A 21,141-nucleotide genomic window follows, 5' to 3' on the forward strand; every position below is an offset into this window, starting at 1 on the left:
TTACACGATCTCAGACCAGGAATGGGCCTGTGTGTGCATGGATCTGCCAACAACCCAGACAGCTTTCTCGATGGTCTGGGCCTAGGCCAAGATCACTTTCCAAAGAAATGTCTGCTGTACACCCAGACTTTCACAAAGGAATAAAATTTATTCCGGCCTACAGATGTCTTTTACAGTCTTTCCCCACCCAAGAGAGACAAGATGTTGAAATAAATGAATGAAATATGTTTCCTGTCTACACAGAACTGCTTTGATCATTTATCCATTCTGTTGACCATCAAACAGAAAGTTTCCTCAGGCCAAGAGAACACTCTTGAGAACATTCATTATCACCCCCAAAGCCAAATAATAATGCCTTCTGTTAGTCAGAGCTTCTCATCTCCCTCCAGAGCTTTTCAAAGTGCCCCCCACCCTCACCCCAAAGACATGCATCAGGAACCCTTAGGAAGGACAAGGAGAAAGCCTAGTGGAAGGCATCCTGGCCCCCATGCTTTTATTTCAACCCAAGGCTCCACCTGCATTTTAACCAATGTTGCCTTCTTCCTCATTTATCTTCCTCTTTTATGTAGTAGTGCCTTTTAACAAACAGTTGATGAAGGATAGCATAGTGGTCAGATATAGACACTGTTGTGACTGAGACAGGTGGGGCCAAAGTGGAAGGGAGATAGCAAACAGTGAAATTACCATAAGCCCCTTTAAAAGACTGTGGTTAAGTGCTCAAAAGAGGAGTCACAGGGAATGGTGGAGTACGATGCTGGATTCCTGACCAAGCCAAAAAGGCTCCCCACCCTGAGGAAAGGTGGTTGAGCTTAGACTTGGAAGAATAGGAGCTAACAGGCCAATGGAAGGGAGAGGCGAGGGATAGGCCATCCTTTTCAGATCCTTGTAGGGCTGGACATGGGCTCATCTGAGGGCCCAGACATAAGAAACCAGAGAATCTAGGTGAGATGAGCTGAGTGAGGGTAGGGGTGAAGGGAGAAGACGGTCATGACCCAAGTTCACAGAGCTTTCATTTACGCCTAGCTTGCTAAGGTATCTGAAGAGTAAGTCCTGAGGATTGAGGCAATTAGGTTTGCTCTCCTAAAGGAAAACTTGGACCACAGAGTGAAATTAGGCTGGCATGTGGTTGCAGCTTCTGTGCAAATTAAATTTTGTTTCAATAAAATTCTCCTGCTAATAACACATCCTGAATTATCAGACTAAATACAAATTTGCCATGCTATCAAGACACTTCATAAAATTTCCCCCCAGTTCTCCCTGGCTTAATTTTTCTCTTTTTGCCTTTGAGTAGTTTATACCCCTTGCCTGATACCACTTCTTTCCCAGGCCCTTGCCAGTATCCAGGCTTCTTCTGAGAATTACCCATTAGCTGCTTTTGCCAGCAGCAGAAGCAAAAACTTGGATTTTTCTTCCTTTTCTTGTGAATATGGTAATGACAAAATCTCTGAATGAAAGCATGAATAATGACACTTAGAAAAATGCAATCAACCCAAAGTTTCCCAAAAATGTGTTTATAAAATGTGGGTGGGTGTTGGGAAAGCAGAGATCAAGGACATGCATTTTCTAGAAGAGATCCAAGTTCCCTCATTCTTTGTTTTACCAAGTCTAAGATGACCTTTGTAATGTCTGAGCTCTTATTTAGGACCAATTACTGTGCTAGGGACACCCGTTAGGTAAATTATAATAGCACTATCTTTTGCTATACACACATTAAAGGTCCTCAAATTCCTCACCTAAAAATTTTGAGCAGTGGTGCTTTTGAAATTAATTTTTTTCAGATATTATAAAGTTAAGATGGCAATAGACATTAGCATCCCATAGTCAAACATATCCTATTCTGCAGCAAAATATAAATAAAAATCATAAATAGCTTCATGTCTCTTCAGGTCAAATTTTGGGAAACTCATCAAAATGTTCTTGTTTCCAGAGGAATGAATATGAATTTGTGGCCATATTTATCTTTTCTCTTACAAGCAAGGATGGTCACGGTATAGGAAGATTAAGTCAGGTGACCCATATTTGAAGTGTCTTTTGTATATCTCTGAAATCTTACTCTCAAAGAGGTTATAAGGATTGACAACTATTTCTATGGTATGCTATGGTATAGTAGCCCGTGTAGAAAAAATTAGTATGAAAATTACCCCCAAATGATTTTCCTTGGGACTATATAAGCATGTCATAGAGCCCACTGGAGAACTGAGACTTTAGTGGGTGTTGTTAACCTGGGTTATGATCCCCTGTAGCAAACATATCAGTGCTTGGCCAGCCCTCCGTATCTTGAATTTCCAACTCTATGCATACCTACATGTTCTTACCTGACCCTGGTGGTGTGGCCTCTTCACTCTCTAGTTCTTCCTGAACCATAGTTCAGAAAGTCATATACCACATCTGTCTTCAAAATCTCATATTTCTTAGCCTCTGTCCACTGGACTCCTCCCTTCTTCTAGGTGACCTCACACACACACACACACACACACACACACAGATGAATACACACATACATACACACAGCATAGTTTGCTTACCTACTTATATCCAATTAAGATGTTAATTTCCTTCAGATTGATTGATCTCCTACCACAGCGCTTACTAATCTAAATTGTAATTGTCTATTAACTTTTTGTATCTCTTGTGTTAAATATCAGCTTCTATGGAGTACAAGCTGAAGCTCAATTATTTATGTGGACATTAGTGCCATTCCAATATTGAGGTTCAAGGAAAAGAAATGGGGTTTGGGGGCGAAAAAGAGAAGTTGAGATTGAGCTCTGTGCAGAATATTATGGTGGTCTGTTTACTAGCAGTTGGACAGAAGGGCTCAGGAGAGAGAGGGCCTGACGAGTGGAGACTTTAGGAGTGGATGATGTCATCCAGGGAAAGCATGTGCAGAGAGAGGAGAGTGAAGCTGAGCTCAGAACTCTAAAGAAACACCCATCCCTCCACCAGTGCACTGTATGGCTGAATATCAAACATGAAAGCTTTGTAACTCTATCTCACGGTGATACAATAAAATAAAAAAGTAATGTGGAGTTCATGCCCAATTCAATCAGTTTAATCAATGGCTGAACAAATAGCAGTACTCCTACATTATTTAAAAAAAAAAACTCTAAGAAGACCAACGTTCACATACGGAAAGGCTAGCAGAGACCAAGATGGTGAGATGCTTGGCCTCAAAAGATGGTTCTTTTCAGTTCTCATTTGGTCAACTCCTGAGAGGATTTTATATTCTGAGAAAAATGCATTTCACTTTGAGTTGGTTCCTATCAAAAGCATAAAACCAGCTGAGATTTATAAATAATATTATACTTCAGAAAAATAATAGCTTTACAAGATGAGAAAGCTGTTAGTGAGAATTCCCTTAGCATTTCAAAATGACAAATCTCTCCCATTCTATGTTGCAATTTGGCAGTCCCATTGCATAGCATTTATATACTGATATACCAAATACACTCTTATCATGAGAGAGACCGTGTTAAGGAAATCTAAATTAAATTTCTCAGTATGTTAACTTCTCATACTTTGGAATATTGAGGTTCTAAATAACTTACTAATCATTTCAAAAGTTTTCTTTTAAACCCAAAGCAGAACTTTTCCAGAAATACCATCATGAATCTCTTAGATGCTCAGTCCTTTTCTGTTCAGAGGGTTTATTCGCTGGCTGTTCTTTTTCCTTGGGGAATTTGCTTTTTGGAGTAGACTTGTGAAGTTGTGGGTGGAGTTGTCAATTATTTTTAAAAAATCGAGATCCCTGCTGTTACCAAAAGGACAAGGAGACCTCAGAAATGAAAGATTTGGGAAAAATGGGCTTACAGATGACTTAAAAATGCACGTGATCATTAAAAGTTGGATCATGGACAGATAATTAATGTAAAGTTTGTACCACATGCATATAACACAAAATCAACTTTCAGTACTTGGTAGCTATCACTGTTGTTCAATACAAGCCTGTAAGTGCTTTAAAAGTACATAACAAACAGCAGATGTTATTACAATTGATGTGAGGTTTGCCTCCTTTGTTTGTGGAAGGAGGAGTAAGAGTGCTTGCTTCAGGAGGAGAAAATAAAGGCCAAAATAAAGACTGTGGTCTCAGATTACTTTTATCCATCTTATTCTCTATTAATAAACATTTCTTAATTTGTCTATGATCTCAGGTATGTTTTCCATAGAAGTGATCTAGTTTATAATAAGCAAAATCTAATTCCTTCTATCAATGAAATAAAAAGTCTGTGGAAGGACCAAGAAACAAAATACAAACATCACAGGGATGGTAATATCATCAGTAATGAAGGCTATCAACTTTATTTCACTTCTCATTGAGGCCAAATGCTAACCTGACCATGGACTCCTGCTGATCACAGAGATTTACAGAGACTGAGTATATTATGTGATATAGACCCCTACCAGTTGTTGTTTGTTAGTATTTTCATTCTGGGTTCTATACCTAGCAGTGTCTAGGGGCCAAGGTACTTAGGGGTCTTCAGGGTTATGCTCAGGAGTATGTAAGGGAGCGGGAAGGATACGTGCCAGGGATCAAATCCAGGGTTTTGCAAGTGAAATGTGGCAAATGCTCTAGTACTTAAGTCACATCCAAACTTCTGTGATCAATTTTTTATATTGATTCAAATGGATCTCAGAATATGGAACTGTGTCCAGGAATGAACAGGAATCCTGGCAGCCCATGCTAATGTATTCGGTAAAATGAGAAGTGAAAGATTATTTGTAGGATTCTATCTAAAACTCATACAACTACTCCCTAGCTACCAAATAGCAAGGTTACCCTTTATGCTTGGGATTGCAAAACTATAGACTCAGGAACTGATCATCTCCATTACTCTGAAGAATTATGGTATGCCTGTCCAATTATTGCTCATTTGATTCACAAAATAAAAAACTTACAGGACATTATTTTGTGCCAGGCACTTTGCTCAAAGTTGAAAAGTTAAAGACGAATAAGAGATAGTGCTTTTCAGTAAGGAGTTTCTAGTCCAGTGGGGAGCATAAACACACAAATCCCTGAAGAATGAAATAGGAAATTAACGTAAGCACAATCAGGGAGGGGCCCTGGGACACTGAAGAGCAGAGACTAACTTTGCCATGGCAAAGTTCCAGGAGGACACAACGATGGTGGTACTGATGGTGTGAACTTTCAGAGAGAAAGGGAAAGGGAAAACCTAAGAAACATGTTAGAGGAAAATTAATCAGGACTTAGTAACTTATTGGGGCTGGCTCAGATAAAGGAAGGAGGATAAATATAAAATATTTCAAGTGGCTGAGATTAGTACCAGGAATTTTGCTCCATGGCTTGGAGGCCAGCCACACATGCTAGGGAAAAAGGGAGCTCACATAGAGAAGGGAGCACCAAATAAAGGATGTTGGGAGGATACTCCCAGGATTGGAGAAGCATGCTGAAAGTAGACTATGGACCAAACATGATTGCCACTCAATGCCTCTTTTGCAAACCACAACACCCAAAAGGAGAGAGAGAACAGAGGGGAATGCCCTGTCACAGAAGCAGGGTGGGATGGTGGGGATGAGGGTTGGGAGGGATACTGGGATCCGTGATGGTGGGAAATGGGCACTGGTGGAGGGATGGGTATTTGATCATTGTATAATTGAAACCCAAGCGCAAAATTTGTAAGTCTACAACTGTACCTCATGGTGTCTCACTAATAAAAAATAAATAAATAAGATATTTTATTTAATTTTGTTTATTTATAAATTAAGTATTCCCCTCAGTGATTCATAACTATTAACTTCTTTTATTTTCCCAACAGCCCTATGACTATTTATGACTATTATCCCTGTTTTACAGATGAGAAAACTGACACAGAGGGCTAAACTAAGTCTGTCCCCCCATAACTAAACTCCCAGAGACCAGAAGGAAAAATGTGAAGCTGGAAAATGAAACAAAAGACAAGAATAGGAAAGGAGGAAAAATTGCTTTAACTTTTAGAATTTTTAAGGGAAAAAAATTTTAGATTCGGTTTTAAGAAAAACTGCAGAAAGGCCAAACACTTTGCCCACTTTACCCTCTTGGCAACATTTTGTGAAACTTTGGTAAAATATTTCAAGCAGGATATGCAGTTCACCAGACTTGAGTCTCGGAATAAAATGTTACAATAAGGTTAGGTGGCAGTCAGATTATGCTAGTATAAAGAAAAGGTGGACAAGACATCTGCTACACTCTAAGATAATTTCCAAATGACTCTTTATGTGATGACAGAAACTGGCTGAGAAATCAGTTAGGCTCTTACCAAGACTACAGATTTAACAAGACTCACAACCACTGAAACTCTGGAGTTTTTGCTTTCTCCAAAGGAACAGAGTTACATCTACAAAGCTCTGCTTTTGGTTTGGAACAAAAGCAAGAGGAAAAATATTTTCAGCAGTTTATTTTTGTCTAGAATGACCCTGGCGATAACAAGATTATTATGGCTCCATTTTCTCTCATCTGATTTCAGAACTCAACTTTATTATCTATCTTATTAATATTATTACTTTAAAATTTATCCCTAAACGTTCAATGGAAAATAAACAGTGAGGAATTGATTTTCCTAAGAGGTATAAAGAATAAAATTGGATTATATTTGAAAAGAATTAACTCATGTGTAAAAGGCATTCAAACCAAATAGACATTCATTTAATCATGTTTTTGTTAAGCTGAGTAGGTGCTACAGAGTTAGTCAGAAAGTGGAGATAATAGTAATGAGTAATACTATTACTCATATATATAGCATATGTGATCCCAAAGAGCTGACAGTCTGATGTAAGACCTTTTTTTTGAGGGAAGTGTGGGTTTTGGGCCACACCTGGCAGTGCTCAGGAATCACTTCTGACAGTCTTGGTGGTGCTGGGAAATCAAACCTGAGTTTGCTGTGTATGGGACAAGCACTCTACCTCCTAAACTATCTCTCTGGCCCCTTAGAGGTAATATTAAACTAATGGATTAATATACCGCATAGTGAGTATTAGAGCTGATCCAGTATCTATTCCTTCTATCTTCTATGCGTGTAGAACCCTCATTTGATGCAGAGAGAGAGTACCAAGTAAGCCAGTCATGACCCTGTCCCACTTCCCTGTAGTGACCCACATATGATCTCAGTAATGTAAGAAGAGGTGTACAGGATGAAGAGGAGACCTCCTGAGAAACCTTGGCTTTTCAGGTTAACAAAATTAATAACCCACTGTAATCTGCCCCTCTTGATTCAACCTCAATTACAATAACAATGTATGACACAAGGTAACCATTTTATGACCATGAGAAAAATCAAGAGTTCTCTTTTTCACAGAAATACTGGCCCTGTCATCATTTTATTACTTAATTATCCCCAATACTCTGGCTTTCTTCTCACATGAGAAAAATAAATCACTGTTTGTTGAAGTTATCATTGCTTAAATCAGATGAGTTTTCTAATGAATGCTGTTCTCAAGGCAGTCCTTGGGCCAGAGATGAGCAGTAGAGCATTAGCCCTGCAAGCATAAGACTCTGGGTTATCACAGAACTGCCAAAACGAAAAAGAAACCAACCACCAACCAGAAAACCGGCCTAAATGATGGAAAGAGGAATGGACAGAGCATTCTGAGAACTCAGAGGAGGAAAGTTTAAGAGGGAAGGGAGAACAGGTTCTGAAACCCTAAAGACCAAGCCAAGAAGATTCATCAGGGAGCCACTGAAAGATGCAAGTTGGCACAGAGGTAGACTGCTGTGGTAGGAAGATCTTGCAGGAGGTTGGAGCAATAGTAAAGTGGGTCAGGTGCATACAACCCTGGTTCAATCCCCAGCGACATAGCTGATCTCCCAGGCCTGCCAGAAGTGACTCCTGAGTAAAATGTTAGGAGCAAGCTCTGAGCTCTACCAGGTGTGGCCTCCCAAACAAACAAAAACAAAAGACCATCCAGATGGCTCTTTTTAAAAGAGCCTCGATATGGTGGCTGAGAGGTCATGTTTTGCTAGAACTTTGTAATCATTTGTTTGCAGTGACTGGACTGGACAAGCAGGTTCTAAATGCACCTCAACTTGGAGAGAAACAAGCTGCAGAGGTGGGGAGGTGGGAGTCTGACAGGTGAGGGGATGCTTTTTTTTTTTCTCTAGTGGGAGAATTTCACACAGCAAACCAGGACTGAGGAATAGTGGAAACCTCAGGGGTGCCTGTGAGATCACTGGCTAAAACTTTGACATCTGCTGGAAAAATCTTAAATAAATTCATGTGGATCAAATAAATAGATTGCAAGACTGGAGTCCCAGTGGTGGTGCTGTGACAGGCAGGCAATTCTGGGTAATGCACAGAACCATTTCTCATTTCTTATCATTGTTTTGCATTGAGCTTTCATTTTTTATCAGTATCATTTGGATCTTCACAGATTCTTTCCTCTAACTTAAATTATCCATGGCATTTTTTAAATCTTGCAAAGAGATTCATGTCTAAACCTTGAGCCGGGGGTGAAGACAACATATTATGCTACATTTTCAGTCCCCCAAAAACTTTTTCTGTTTGTTTTGAACCACACCAGGCAGTACACTATAGACTCATGCTTGGGGCTATTCCCGGCGGTACTCAGGGACCTCTGCAGTGGAGGGATCAAGCCCAGGTCTCCTGAATACAAGGAAAAATTCCTTTAAGGATATGGCAACAATCAGGAAAAATGAAGTCATGAAATTTGTTTACAAATTGATGGACATGCAGAGCATCATGCTTAGTGAAATGAGTCAGAAGGAGAAGAATAGACATAGAATGATTATATTTATTGATGGGATTAAAAAAAACATAGTAGGAGATTAATACCCAAGGACAGCAGGAACAAAGTTCAGGGGGACTTCCCAAGGTTAAAAATTGCTACTAGTGGAGTGGGGCTAGGGCAGTTAGGATAGAGAATTTCATTATGACAGTAATAGCTGAAAATGATCACTCTGAACAAGAACTGATTGCTGAAAGTAGGTAAAGGGATAAACATGATAACCTTTCAGTAACGTTTCAGTATTGCAAACCAGCAAAACAGCAGGCTGGTGGCGGGGTGGGGGCCAGGGCAGGAAAGAAACTGGGGACATATGACTGAAACCCAATCCTGAACAATAAAAAAATTAAAAAATATATGGCTACAAGAGTGGCTAGAGCAAACGTATAGTGGGTAGGCTGCTCATCTTGCTCAGGGCTGATTTGGGTTTGATACCTGGCATCCTGTATGGTCCTTTGAGCACCAACAGGCATATATTCCTGAGTGCAGAGCCAGAAGTAAACCCCGAGCACTTTCAGATGTCCTCCCTTCCCTCACCCCCACCAAAGGATATAACAACAGGAGGTTTGATGCTTCTAAAACTTTACTTATCTCAAGTAGCCTTAGTATGTAATTTAGCATTTTGCAACATGATTACTGGTACTTGTGGATATTACCAGTTAGTAATAGGTTAACAGGTTGGTCTCCAAACCAGGCACTCAACTGTGTGATGTCTTATATAGTTACACTGCTAGTAAGTGCCCACCTGTCTTCCTCCCCAACTCTTTACTTCTGTAAACCCTCACCAGACCATGTGGCCCAGGGGCCCTGGGACTCTCATTCATGTGACATGTCTGGGGCTTAGTAGATCTGCCTAAGACTAATGGGACCTGGAGTTCTTGATCTGGAGTCTTCACACAGACTTCAGAAGGATAAAATTGTGTATGATGCAAACCAATGCATGCTTTTAATTAAGAGTTCATTGTTTCGATCTGTCTTTTAAAGGGGTTCCTGACCTTCAGGATCTCTAAGAATTGCTAGAATTCTTAGAGATATCTGAAGTCTGATAGGAAAGACAGCAGATGTATGAAAGGGCATGGCGGTCATTCCCAATAAGCGTTTACCTTTGTTCCTAAACCTGAAGGTTACCTATTTTTCTTTCAAGCACCCAAGCCTTCGACTTATGTCTTGCCCAGCTCTGCTGTGATCAGAAATAGAGTCAGTCTTGACTAGCAGAAAGCCAGAAAGCCAAGTGGGTTGGGTTTCTCAGGTGCTCCTGGCAGTGTCCTTGCTGCTCCTTGCAGGGTACAGTGGTGATCACCTGATTTGGCCCCAGTTTCTCCCAAAGGAGGAAATGCTGCTCCTCCTTGGCTCCCTTCTGGCTGGCTGAGACCCTTGTCACATTTGCTCCCATTGCTCCTGATCTGCCTTGTCAGTCCCCACTTTTCCCTGTGGCTTCCATAAGTCAGATCTGGCAGAATTGTTTCCATGGGCGACAGAATCCCCTGAGTTGCAGAACAAGATTCTCTGTCCTTACTCATTCCCCCACATTTTTTTTTTTTGCACATTGACCTCTATAAGGGCTGGAGCAATAGCACAGTGGTAGGGTTTTTGCCTTGCACGCAGCCAGCCTGGCCGAGCCGGGTTTGATTCCCCCGCCCCTCTCAGAGAGCCCGGCAAGCTACCCAGAGTATCTCGCCAGCACGGCAAAGCCTGGCAAGCTACCCATGACATATTCGATATGCCAACACAGTAACAACAAGTCTCAAAATGGAGATGTTACTGGGCCCACTCAAGCAAATCGATGAACAACGGGAGGATAGTGTTTTGTTTGTTTTGACCTCTATAAAGAGTTGTTCCCTCCTGTGGGCCAGATTAATGAGATATGTGGAAGGCGGAGAAAGGACTTAGATAAGAGTTAGAATGGGGTTCAGAAAATAGCAGCCTACACCATTCTAAGTCTGTGCATTGCTTTGGGGAAAGATTCTATGAGAAGCAATGTGAATCATTCTCTGCCCCATCCCCTTTCCTTTGTTAATGCTATTATGATAACCAGGGGTTACACATGTGCTTCGCTGTGGTGCCCCCACATCAAGCCTTGGTTAGACTTCAGTTGGTAATCTCAGACTCTCAACATGGTACTTGCACAAATGGCCCTAGAGCTCACTGGGCACCATACTCTTTCACTGGGGTGCTTGCACACCAGGGCATTGCACACTTTTGGGAGTTGCTTCAGTTGTGGTACTCTTGCACATTCTGGTTACCGTGCTCTTTGGGAGTTGCACCTATGGTCACACAACCTTATTTCAGGTGACCTGTTCACCTGGAGTCACAGCCTTTAGTCACAGAGCAACACACCTGACTGTGGTGTGGTTGGAAATCTCCTGAGATGTCTGTGATCTCAGGACAACTGCCAGAATTTTCTTCAGCACATCTGGTGGCAGCAGGGCTTGAACTCATGGCCACATAAGTGTAAGGGCCACTATAATCACTGAGCCATCTCCCAACCTGGTCTTGTTTATTAATATCCAAGCCCTTTCCAGGCCAACCTCAAAGAAAACATGCGGAAGATTAAATAAAAGATTCCATATGCAATCACAATATCCTCCTACCTTTGCCAACCCATCCAATTCCCCTTCATTGGGACAGAGGATAATAGTCCCTTCCGCACATTGTCATTTCTGTTTATAGATGATTAGGCAGCAATATCACCAGAAACCCAAGTTTCCTATCTCCACCTGCTGATCCAAGGACAGGGTTGGACCTGTTGTTAAGTTCTTCCTAAACATAGCTTCCTCTCTTATTCATAGATAAAAATCTAAACTCTTGGCTAAGCACCCAAGGTCTTGAGCACCCAGATACAAACTGCCTTCTAGGTCTAACCTTAACCCTTAATTCCTGACTCTTCACTGAGTGCAGAACCCGGGTGCGACATCCTCCTTTAGGCCACATCCTGCCTGTGCTCCCACTGTGCTACTCAGAAAAGTAGCAAAGCACTCACTACCTAATCCACTTCACTCAGCTGCCACCTCCCTGCCAGATCCTGGAGACCTCCTCTGGGTTTCTAGAACACTGCTGATCTTTACCTTTCATTTGGCCTTTGACCATTAGATACTGTTGATGTTTATGTGAACTTTAGTATCTTGTGTTACCATGTAATTGATGATATATTTGCATTTTGTGCTTCTGAGCTTTTTAAGGAAGGACCTTGCTGGACTCTTGGGTACTGCTAAACACTATTTTAACAACTTTCATGAAAGAAACATTTAAGGTGTTTTGATATGTTTTCATATCCTGACTTTACATAAAATTCCACTCATTTATACTCAACATGAAGTATGGTGTGACCATAGTATGTCCATGAAAGGGCAAAGAGCATTCACTATTGTATATTAGCAACATCATACAAAATGCTGCATGAACAGCAAACTGATCATAGTCCTCAACATACCCCTTGCTTATAGGCCAGCTAAATCCACCTTTTTCTTTTTCCTTCTTCAAAGCTAGCCAGTTTGGCTGATGAAATCACCATTTTCCCAAAGAAACCATCAAAAAAAAATTGCCTTCACAATGTTTAGAATCAGCAGATTGGCAGTACTTCTGCTAGTAGATAGTTAAACAAAAAGTTAAACAAAAGACAATAAGAAAAAGAAAAATACAGTTGCTGATTGTACTATACATTCTTTTTTGCTTCTCCCTTAAGTTGGTCTTTCAAAAAAGACCCTAATAGGTGTTATATTTTTTACTCCAGATTTGTCCCAGGCTTCTTTTCAACATCTGTACCCCTCTTGTAGCATATGACCTCATCTGTGTGTCACATGAGCTCATAGGAGGTAAGTCATGACCATATTAAACCCCTGCAGAATTCTGGAGCAACAAATGAGACCAAATGTAAGGCACAAAATCTGTTCCTGTTTTGCCCTATTTTCTATCCCTGCTCACTGAAATACTTTCAGAGGTAAGAGCAGAAAGGAAGGAATGGGAGGAAGAGAGGGAAGGAAAATAGAAAAAAAAAAGAAATTTTATGTAGTTCTTAAAAAATATGGGAAAGAAACTAATAGTGCTTGATTTTTCATGTAGAGTGGAATGAAAGTGATTGATTCTTTTAAAAAATTATGACAAACTTAAAATATTTCACTAACGCTTGAGATTGGGCATTTGGGAATGATCTGGAGCCTCTTATCCATTTTAAACCAGGCAGCACAATTTTTTTTTTAATAAATTAAGGTCCAACAAATTCATAAAAATAGCCATCTTAATGGGATTCATCTGCGTAATGTATGTTGTACAGATATGAGGAATTTGAATTTAAAGATGTGTCCTGGGCGTATGCTTAGACACTTCACAAAGCAGGAATAGAAACCAGAGGTGGAAGGACTAAGGGGAAGGGAGAGGGATTCTTCAAATGCCTGGTTTCTAAAAGGGCGCACGAATTAAAGGAGATGATTTCCACCTCCAGGGGGCAGCATAACACACATCCTCAGGTGTGGTGGATCCTAAAATCAAACTTTCCAGGGCAATTCCTGGCTCTTTGTTTGCAAATTAATGAGTTGTGCTATCAGATTGGAAATTATATATATATGTATGCATATATACATATATATATTTATCACACTGTCCTCCCGTTGTTCATCGATTTTGCTCGAGTGGGCTCAGTAACATCTCCATTTTGAGACTTGTTGTTACTGTGTTTGGCATATTGAATACATGTCATGGGTAGCTTGCCAGGCTTTGCCGTGTGGGCGAGATACTCTCGGTAGCCTGCCGGGCTCTCCGAGAGGGATGGAAGAATGAACCGGGCTCGGCCAGGCTGGCTGCGCGCAAGGCAAACACCCTACTGCTGTGCTATCGCTCCAGCCCTTATATATATTTATATATAAGTGTTATATATATATGTACATATATATAACTTTTCCTAGTTTTCTGGAGAACTCCATATCAAGGATGTTTCTGACACAAAATAAGAGACATTTCAAGAAAGCAGCTTAGCAGAATCCTTATCCTAGCAGGCTATTGGTTAATGATCTTTTGATAATGACAAGCTGCATTATATTTATGCCCCACACCGTCCAAATGTATCAGTCTACATAGTCTTTCTTTGGACTGACAGAATTGGTCTTGAAGAGCTACAATTCAACTTCCTACTGGCGGTAATCTTCTCTTGAAGGCTGCCCTAGCCATGATGAGAAGTCCTCAGAGCCAGAGGTCTCATGTCACTGACAGACCCAGTTTGTGGTACTTTTGTATCAGATTATCAGTAGAAAAAAAGCAAGGGTCTTAGCTTTCCCTGTACTTTTATTCTTTTTAGGAAGGTCAAACTAATTCTTTGATTCATAAATCACTAAGCAGTAAATTTTGGTGAAAATAATTAACAGTAATTGGCTGGTCTGGGGATCAATAAAAGATCCAGAGTCAACTCTGGCTGAAAGTTAGCTTCTTCCAGTTGCTATCTCTGCTAACTCTGAGCAGTATTGGAGAAATTTTGTACTGAATAGTACAAACTCTTGAATTCTGGTTATTTATTTATTTATTTATTTGGTGGTGATTGTAGGGAGAATGTCAAATAAAGCAATGGATCTAGAACACAACTGTCTAAAAACACTTTCTGCTCCCCTCTGAGTTTCCCAGTCCCATTATAACTCAGCCTGACTGTGGCTAATATGATGACATGACCCTATACCCCACAGAGTTGTCAGATAAACTCGAAACACTGAGGGTCAACTGTGCATGAGAAACATCCCACGTAAGCCTGCAATTAGCCACATTTCCACTGGAATCCTATTGGGCTCTTTTGGTTGTTGTTGTCAGGGCCCATCAACATAAAAATGAAGTTGTTTTGATTTGTTACTGTCTCTTTGCTATCAGAAAACTGTTATTAGGAAAATCACATTAATTAGCAACAGCTGAGGGGAGGACCAGCTATTTTGGAACTGCAGCTGCAAGTCTCTCTGCAATCTGACTGTTGCCTAAATTTTAACAATTAACAGAATAAATAGTCTCTGAGTGTATTTAATCATGTTAATTTTGTTTTCCTCCATTTTTATTACTATTTAGGAGTAGTAGTTAAGTACCACCTTAAATATATTAAAACCTCTGATACCATTGGTGCACATCGAAACATAACCTCAGTCGAGTTCTCTGTGCTTGACTAGAAACAATCTTTCATTTAACATACTGCTTTTTTTTAAACTTCAGGAAAATTGATTAGCATTTAAAATATTTTCTAAAGGCTGACTAATTAACCAAAATAGTTTAATTGAAAAATCTTATTTTATAGCCATGTAACATAATGAATTATATAGATGGATGGGCAAATGGAAAGAAAATTAAACTGATATAATGATATACAGAACAGACAGAATAGACATACAGACTGGGATTTAAAGGTCCTAAATTCTAATCTCAACTACTTTCACTACTTTCCTTTATAATCCCCATTAAGTCAGCATGATAACAATTTTAAAATGGTATAAAGGAAAGAACTTTGTAATCAGGCATATCAGGACTGATCCTGGTTCTACCTCTTGAGTAGCCAAGTTAGTAGGCAAATTACAACACTGAGTTCAATTTCCTACTCTACAAATGCAAGCTCCTCCTAGCCCACCAGTTGTGATCCATGAATGAAGAACCAAGAATGAGCCCTGAGCACAGTTGTGTATTACCCAAAACACACACACACACAAAAGGTAAATGTAATACTTTACAGGTCACTTATGAGAGTCAATGAAATCAAGTCAAGATTGAAAGTGCCTACCTAGGACCAAAGGGTACTTGAAAAATGTGCTCTTCCTTTCTTCCTTCTATTTTAAAACTAGCATTGCTGTTTAACTTGCCATATAGTTATGTTTTGTCTACCCAACTAGAAAGTTAATGAAACCCTTATCGGCAGGGTTTCTCTCTTGCTCATCTCCTTATTCACCCACAACATGCTGCACAGTAGTTGTTCCTTTTTGTATGTTTGTAGATGTTACCCCATACCACTTGACTTTACCATGAGCTTGTACAACAACTAATAACTAATGTTTACTGATTTACTCCAAGTTTTCCATGTGACTGTAAACTTACAGTAAGTACTGTACATAATTTAAAGGTTCCAATCTTGTCTGTTTATTAGACATTTGGGGGATATTTTGAAGTTCTAATTTCCTCCTGGAGCAGAGATCTCAGAATGTCCAGGAAGGTGGCCAGAACACTGGTTTTTAGAAAAGTTGCTTATGCAATTCCAGTGCACAGCCAGGGCCTAAGGCCACTGAAGTTGAGTATCTTCTTTAATCTTCACATCTATGAGGTAGACACTATTGTTTTTTCCCTTTTTGTATATGAAAAACAAAACTGAACCAAGCAAGCAGACAAACACACAAACAAACGGAGGCTACAAATGGAGCTAGGATCTGGGATCCAATGAGAGCAACTCCCCAAGCCACTGATTTCTCCAGAGGGCTCTCTTGGACTCAAAATGACAAGGAAACTTCCAGCCCCAAGTACTGGACAAAGATAGGATCCAATGTTGTACAGAGGTTCTAATCATGAGATAAAATGTACAAAGACATAACATATCTTTTTTATTTTGAAACTGGGGACCAAGATCCTTTCCTTTCTTTTTTGAGGTAGTGAGGTCTGGGATCTGGGCTCCACCCAGCAGTGCTAAACTCCCGTACTATTTCTCTGGCCCCCGAATTTGGCCCAAGTTTCTATCTTGACTTTGACATTCAGTGTCTGTGATTCAGCTCAATTCATATCATCTCTCTGAGCCTTTTTGGTGGATGTGGGGAGAGGGAATTTGGGATACCCAGCTGCTCAAGGCTTACTCTTAGCTCTGTGCTCTTAGTGCCTTAATTTCCCAGAATGGTTACAATGCCAAACTTGCAAGAGTATTGGGAAAGTGGTCTGTGATCCCTAAACTTAAAAAAAAATCCAGTAATTTAAGAAGCAATTCTCGGGGCTGAAGCCATAGCACAGCGGGTAGGGTGTTTGCCGTGCACGCGGCCGACCCAGGTTCAATTCCCAGCATCCCATATGATCCCGCAAACACCGCCAGGAGTAATTCCTGAGTGCAGAGCCTGTAGTAACCCCTGTGCATCGCCGGGTGTGACCCAAAACTTAAAAAAAAAAGAAGCAATTCCCATACATTACTTCCTTATCTCCACTTCATAGACAGGAAACAGGCTGTGGTTTCTGGGACTCTGGACTATACCCGTCTGACCCTAAAGCCTGTCAGGAGCACACTGTCTAATGCAACTTTTGCCGTCAGTCTAGAGCCATCCTGAAAATGCAATTAGCAACTGAGATGGTAGGGACTGCCAGAGAGGTGCGGAAAGGGAGACTTTTCCTGTTGGTGGAGGAATAATGGAATAATTAGGCTTTTCTATAAAGAGCTGTTTTGGAGATAGCCTGCAATGCAGGAGCTTGCTGTTCTCCCCTCCCACACTCCGATTCGGCCCCCCACCCCCCTCCTGCTAGACCCATACCTCTCTGTCATTTCCTGGCTTTGTTCCAGGGGCTAAAGTGAAAAGGGAAATGCAGCCTTGTTCTAAAGAGAGCTTGGCATTTCAGGTTCTCAGATGAATATTCATTAAATGTTTGTGCAATGAATAATTGAGTCCTGTGGGGGTAGTGGGTGGTGAGAGAAACATTGATGTTCCTTTTCTAAGTGCCACCTGAGGCTTGACATACACATGGGACCTTTTCACCTTTGCTGTATTTGGTTTCCATACAAAGCTGTTCACTTTGACCCAACCGTGTGTCATGTTTTTCTCCTTTGGGATGGTCTGTCTCACCCAGGGCCCTTTGGACCGGATCCTCAGCCTTTCTTCTTTGACAAGGCCCTTTGTTGCCCTTTTCCAAGAGCTACTCTGGCTCTGTAGTGGCCCAGGGCACAACGAGTGCCTCCAGGCTTCAGCCTGCCTGGCCCCAGGCTAAGTCTCACAGGACTGTGGATAGTGCAGGCAGAAAAAGCCGAGAGGAGCTCGAGGGAGGTGACTCAGCAATCTAAAATTTTTTTTCTCCAGCCACCCCTCTAGTTGGAGAACTGTTGAGGCCTGCAAGCCTCAAGCAGAAACTGATAGTCCTCATGAGACCCCAGCTTCATAAAGACCTGCTCACACACAAGGACACAATAAACACTTGGACTGTGGAGTCAAACACTTGGAGTGGTGTTCAAATCCCAGCTCTACAATTTATCATGTTGCACAAGTTGTGCCTCAGTTACCTTTCTGTAAAATGGGAGAATAATATGTTCCTGAGCAGATATTTTAACTATTATTGCCGATAGAGAAAAATTAGATTTAGTGCAAGCCTAAATACAATGGTACTTGCCAATGAGATAGAACCAAAAAAAAAACTATAATATTTATTTGAAACTATGCTAACCTTAACTAGCAAAAAAAAAAAAAAAAAGGAGGGGGGGGGTCCTGAAAAAAAGAACAAAACAGAGATATCAGGCTCTCCAGCTTCAATTATCCTACAAAGTAATAGTCATAAAAAAGAGAAGCATGCTATTGGAATAAAAACAGACACTTCTGTATCATAGAAATGAGTCTGCAAATAAATTTATACATAAATGGATGATTAATTTACAGTTACTAAAAACATAAAAAAGATTAACAAAAGCATCCTTATAAATAGTGTTGAGAAAACAGGAAATCCTCCAAATGCAAAATAATAAAAGTAGAACACTATCTTATATTATACACAAAAATTAACTAAAAATGAACTAAAGATTATAAGACCTAAAGTCATAAAAAAAGAAGAAAACATAAGTCATATCTTTTTATGGATATTTCTTCAATGGCAAAGAGAATAAAAGCAAAATAAGCATACAAAAGGATTGACATCCAACTAAAATCTTTGCAAAGTAAAATAAATTGTTAATAAAGTAAAAGAGATAATCTTCTGACTGGGAGAAGGTATTTACAAAAATTGTGTAAGGAATTAACATCCCTTATATATATGTACATATATATATAGTTACACATATGTAAACAAACTTGTAGAACTCCACAAGAACTTGATCGAAAAGTGGGCAGAGAATCTGAACAGACATTTCTCTAAAGAAGACAAAGAGATGGTCAATAGTCATGTGAAAAGATATTCACATCTTTTATCATGGGGAAATGTGAATCAAAATCACAACATACCATTATTTCAGGCCTATAAGAATGGCTACTACTGGGGCCAGAGCAATTGTACAGTGAGCAGGGTGTTTGTTTGTCTTGCATGTGGCCAAAACTGATTTTGTTCCCAAAACCCAATAAGATCCCCTGACCCTCACCAGGAGTGATCACTGAGCTCAGAGCCAGTAGTACATCCCGGCAACTGCTAGATATGGTTCCCATTCCCCATATGTCCCCCACACTCCAAAAAAAAAAAGAAAAAAAAAGGAAAAAGGCTTATTAAAAAGACAAGAAACAATAATATTGGGCAAGGAAAAAAATCATACACTATTGGTAGTATTATAAATCAGTGCAGTCACTACTGAAAATAGTATGGCAATTCTTCCAAAAATTAAAATGAAATACCTTATTTTTATGTAGGGTAATATCACTTATTCTATTTCTGAGAATTGTAATTATTTATTATTTGGGATTTGGGAGCCACACCCAGTGGTTCTCAGAGCTTACTCCTGGTTCTGCTTTCTGGGATCACTCCTAGTATATATGGAGTGTTGCGTATTGAACCCTAGTAGGGAGCATGCAAGACATGCACCCTACCTGCTGTACTATCTTTCTGATCCTACTTCTGGGTATTGGATCTGAAATATATGAAGTCACTAATTTCAAAAGATATATTTACTTCCTCTGTTTATTGCGGCATTACTCACAACAACCTAAAATACCCATCAACAGATGAGCAGATAAAGAGATAGAGTATTTCTATACAATGAAATATTACTCAGATACACACACACACACACACACACACACGTATGAGGACTAAAGGGTATAATGCTAAGTGACATATCAGATTGAGACAAACACTGCATAATTTTATTCACATGCGATAGAGAGGCAAAAATAAAATAGAACAAATGATCAACCAAAAGCAAAACAAACTTCTGGACTTTAAGAATAAAATTATGGCTACCTTAAGGGAGAGGGGAAGTAGAGTTGTTAAGCTGGGTAAAAGGGGATAAATGGTATGATGATAAGTGGAAGATAGATTTATTGTAGTGAACATAATGCAGTCTAAACAAATGTTGATTCATAAGGCTGTATGTATACCTAAAACATATGTTGTTATAAATCAATGTTATTTTTTTTTAAAGTTAATGCAATACTCAGCTGAAAGCTCAAAGAAGAAATGTCTTGATAAAGAAAAGTATGAAAAAAGAGAAGGTAAAGATAAAAAGGAACATGTACTTACTTGAGAGACACTGCCCCCCCCACCCCCACCCCTGCCCCAATAGCATTCTTTCCTATTCCTCCAACAGGACCAATATCAGGATCTGAAAATGTTCCTTGCTTTCTCGGGAGGGGGGGCCGGGGGCAACAAAATCCCCATCTTATTTAGCCTTTTTTGCCTTTCATCTCATGGACTGCATTCTTTGAGCCTCTGTAAACCTCCAGTGTATATTGGGCACACACTGATCCCATTCCTATACTTTCCCAAGCTGGTCCCTTTCACACCATGTAGCTGTGACCCATTGTCTCCTCTCTTTTCCCACAGTGCTCTGAATTCCTGCTCATCCCTGCATCCTCTGGTGTCTGGCATGGTGTCTGCTATGTATGGAATGGTGGTGGCATATGAAGGAACCAAGGAACAAATGAACTCAGTGTAATCTTGTCTTCTAAATTGAATCCAAGGTATTTTCATTCACATCTCCTGAGAGAAAGAAGTCAGGAAGAAAATTAGGAAAGAATAAAAATGAAGATACAAATATACTACTCTTTCTCCCTTTGATGAACCATTTTCTGCCTTTAATTCCAGTCTTTCTAGTCTCTGTATTTGAAATCATCTCAACCTTTAAGAAAGCATACTGATAGTATGAAGAATTACATGTCTCATTTGCGACCTCCCCGTCCCCCCAAAAAATACTCTGGAAATACTTGAGAATTGATAAAAGTCCAATCATCGTTAATATATCATGTATTTTCTATGAAAAATATTTTTCTATATAACCAATAAAACAACAATAATATTTAGGATGTTAACATTAATACTCTAATTTCATGTTTAGTCTAGAATTATTCCTTTATTGCAAAAGAGACCACAGCATTACACTTCCATATTTTATCTCTATAGAGGTAAATATAAAAGACTGTTGTCTTTTCAGTATGGAAAAGTCAACTTGTATAATATTTAATATTTTAGAGATTACATACCAGAATTTTGTAGATTGTTTGAGCTTCTATAGTGTTTCCTTGGGATTATAATCAGGTTATGTGTTTTTAGCAGGCATATCATAGAAACACTGCATTCTATCAGGTAACACAA

At 39.8% G+C, this 21,141-nt stretch overlaps 1 protein-coding gene across 1 annotated transcript in view; it reads right to left on the minus strand.

Annotated features, from left to right (window-relative positions):
- SPON1 (spondin 1) overlaps positions 1 to 21,141 on the minus strand; it is a 361,268-nt gene that overhangs the window by 210,466 nt on the left and 129,661 nt on the right. The gene's annotated exons all lie outside the window — the stretch shown is intronic.

Source organism: Sorex fumeus, unplaced genomic scaffold (assembly GCF_029834395.1).
Source record: "Sorex fumeus unplaced genomic scaffold, SorFum_2.1 ptg000030l, whole genome shotgun sequence".
Taxonomy (NCBI): Eukaryota; Metazoa; Chordata; class Mammalia; order Eulipotyphla; family Soricidae; genus Sorex; species Sorex fumeus.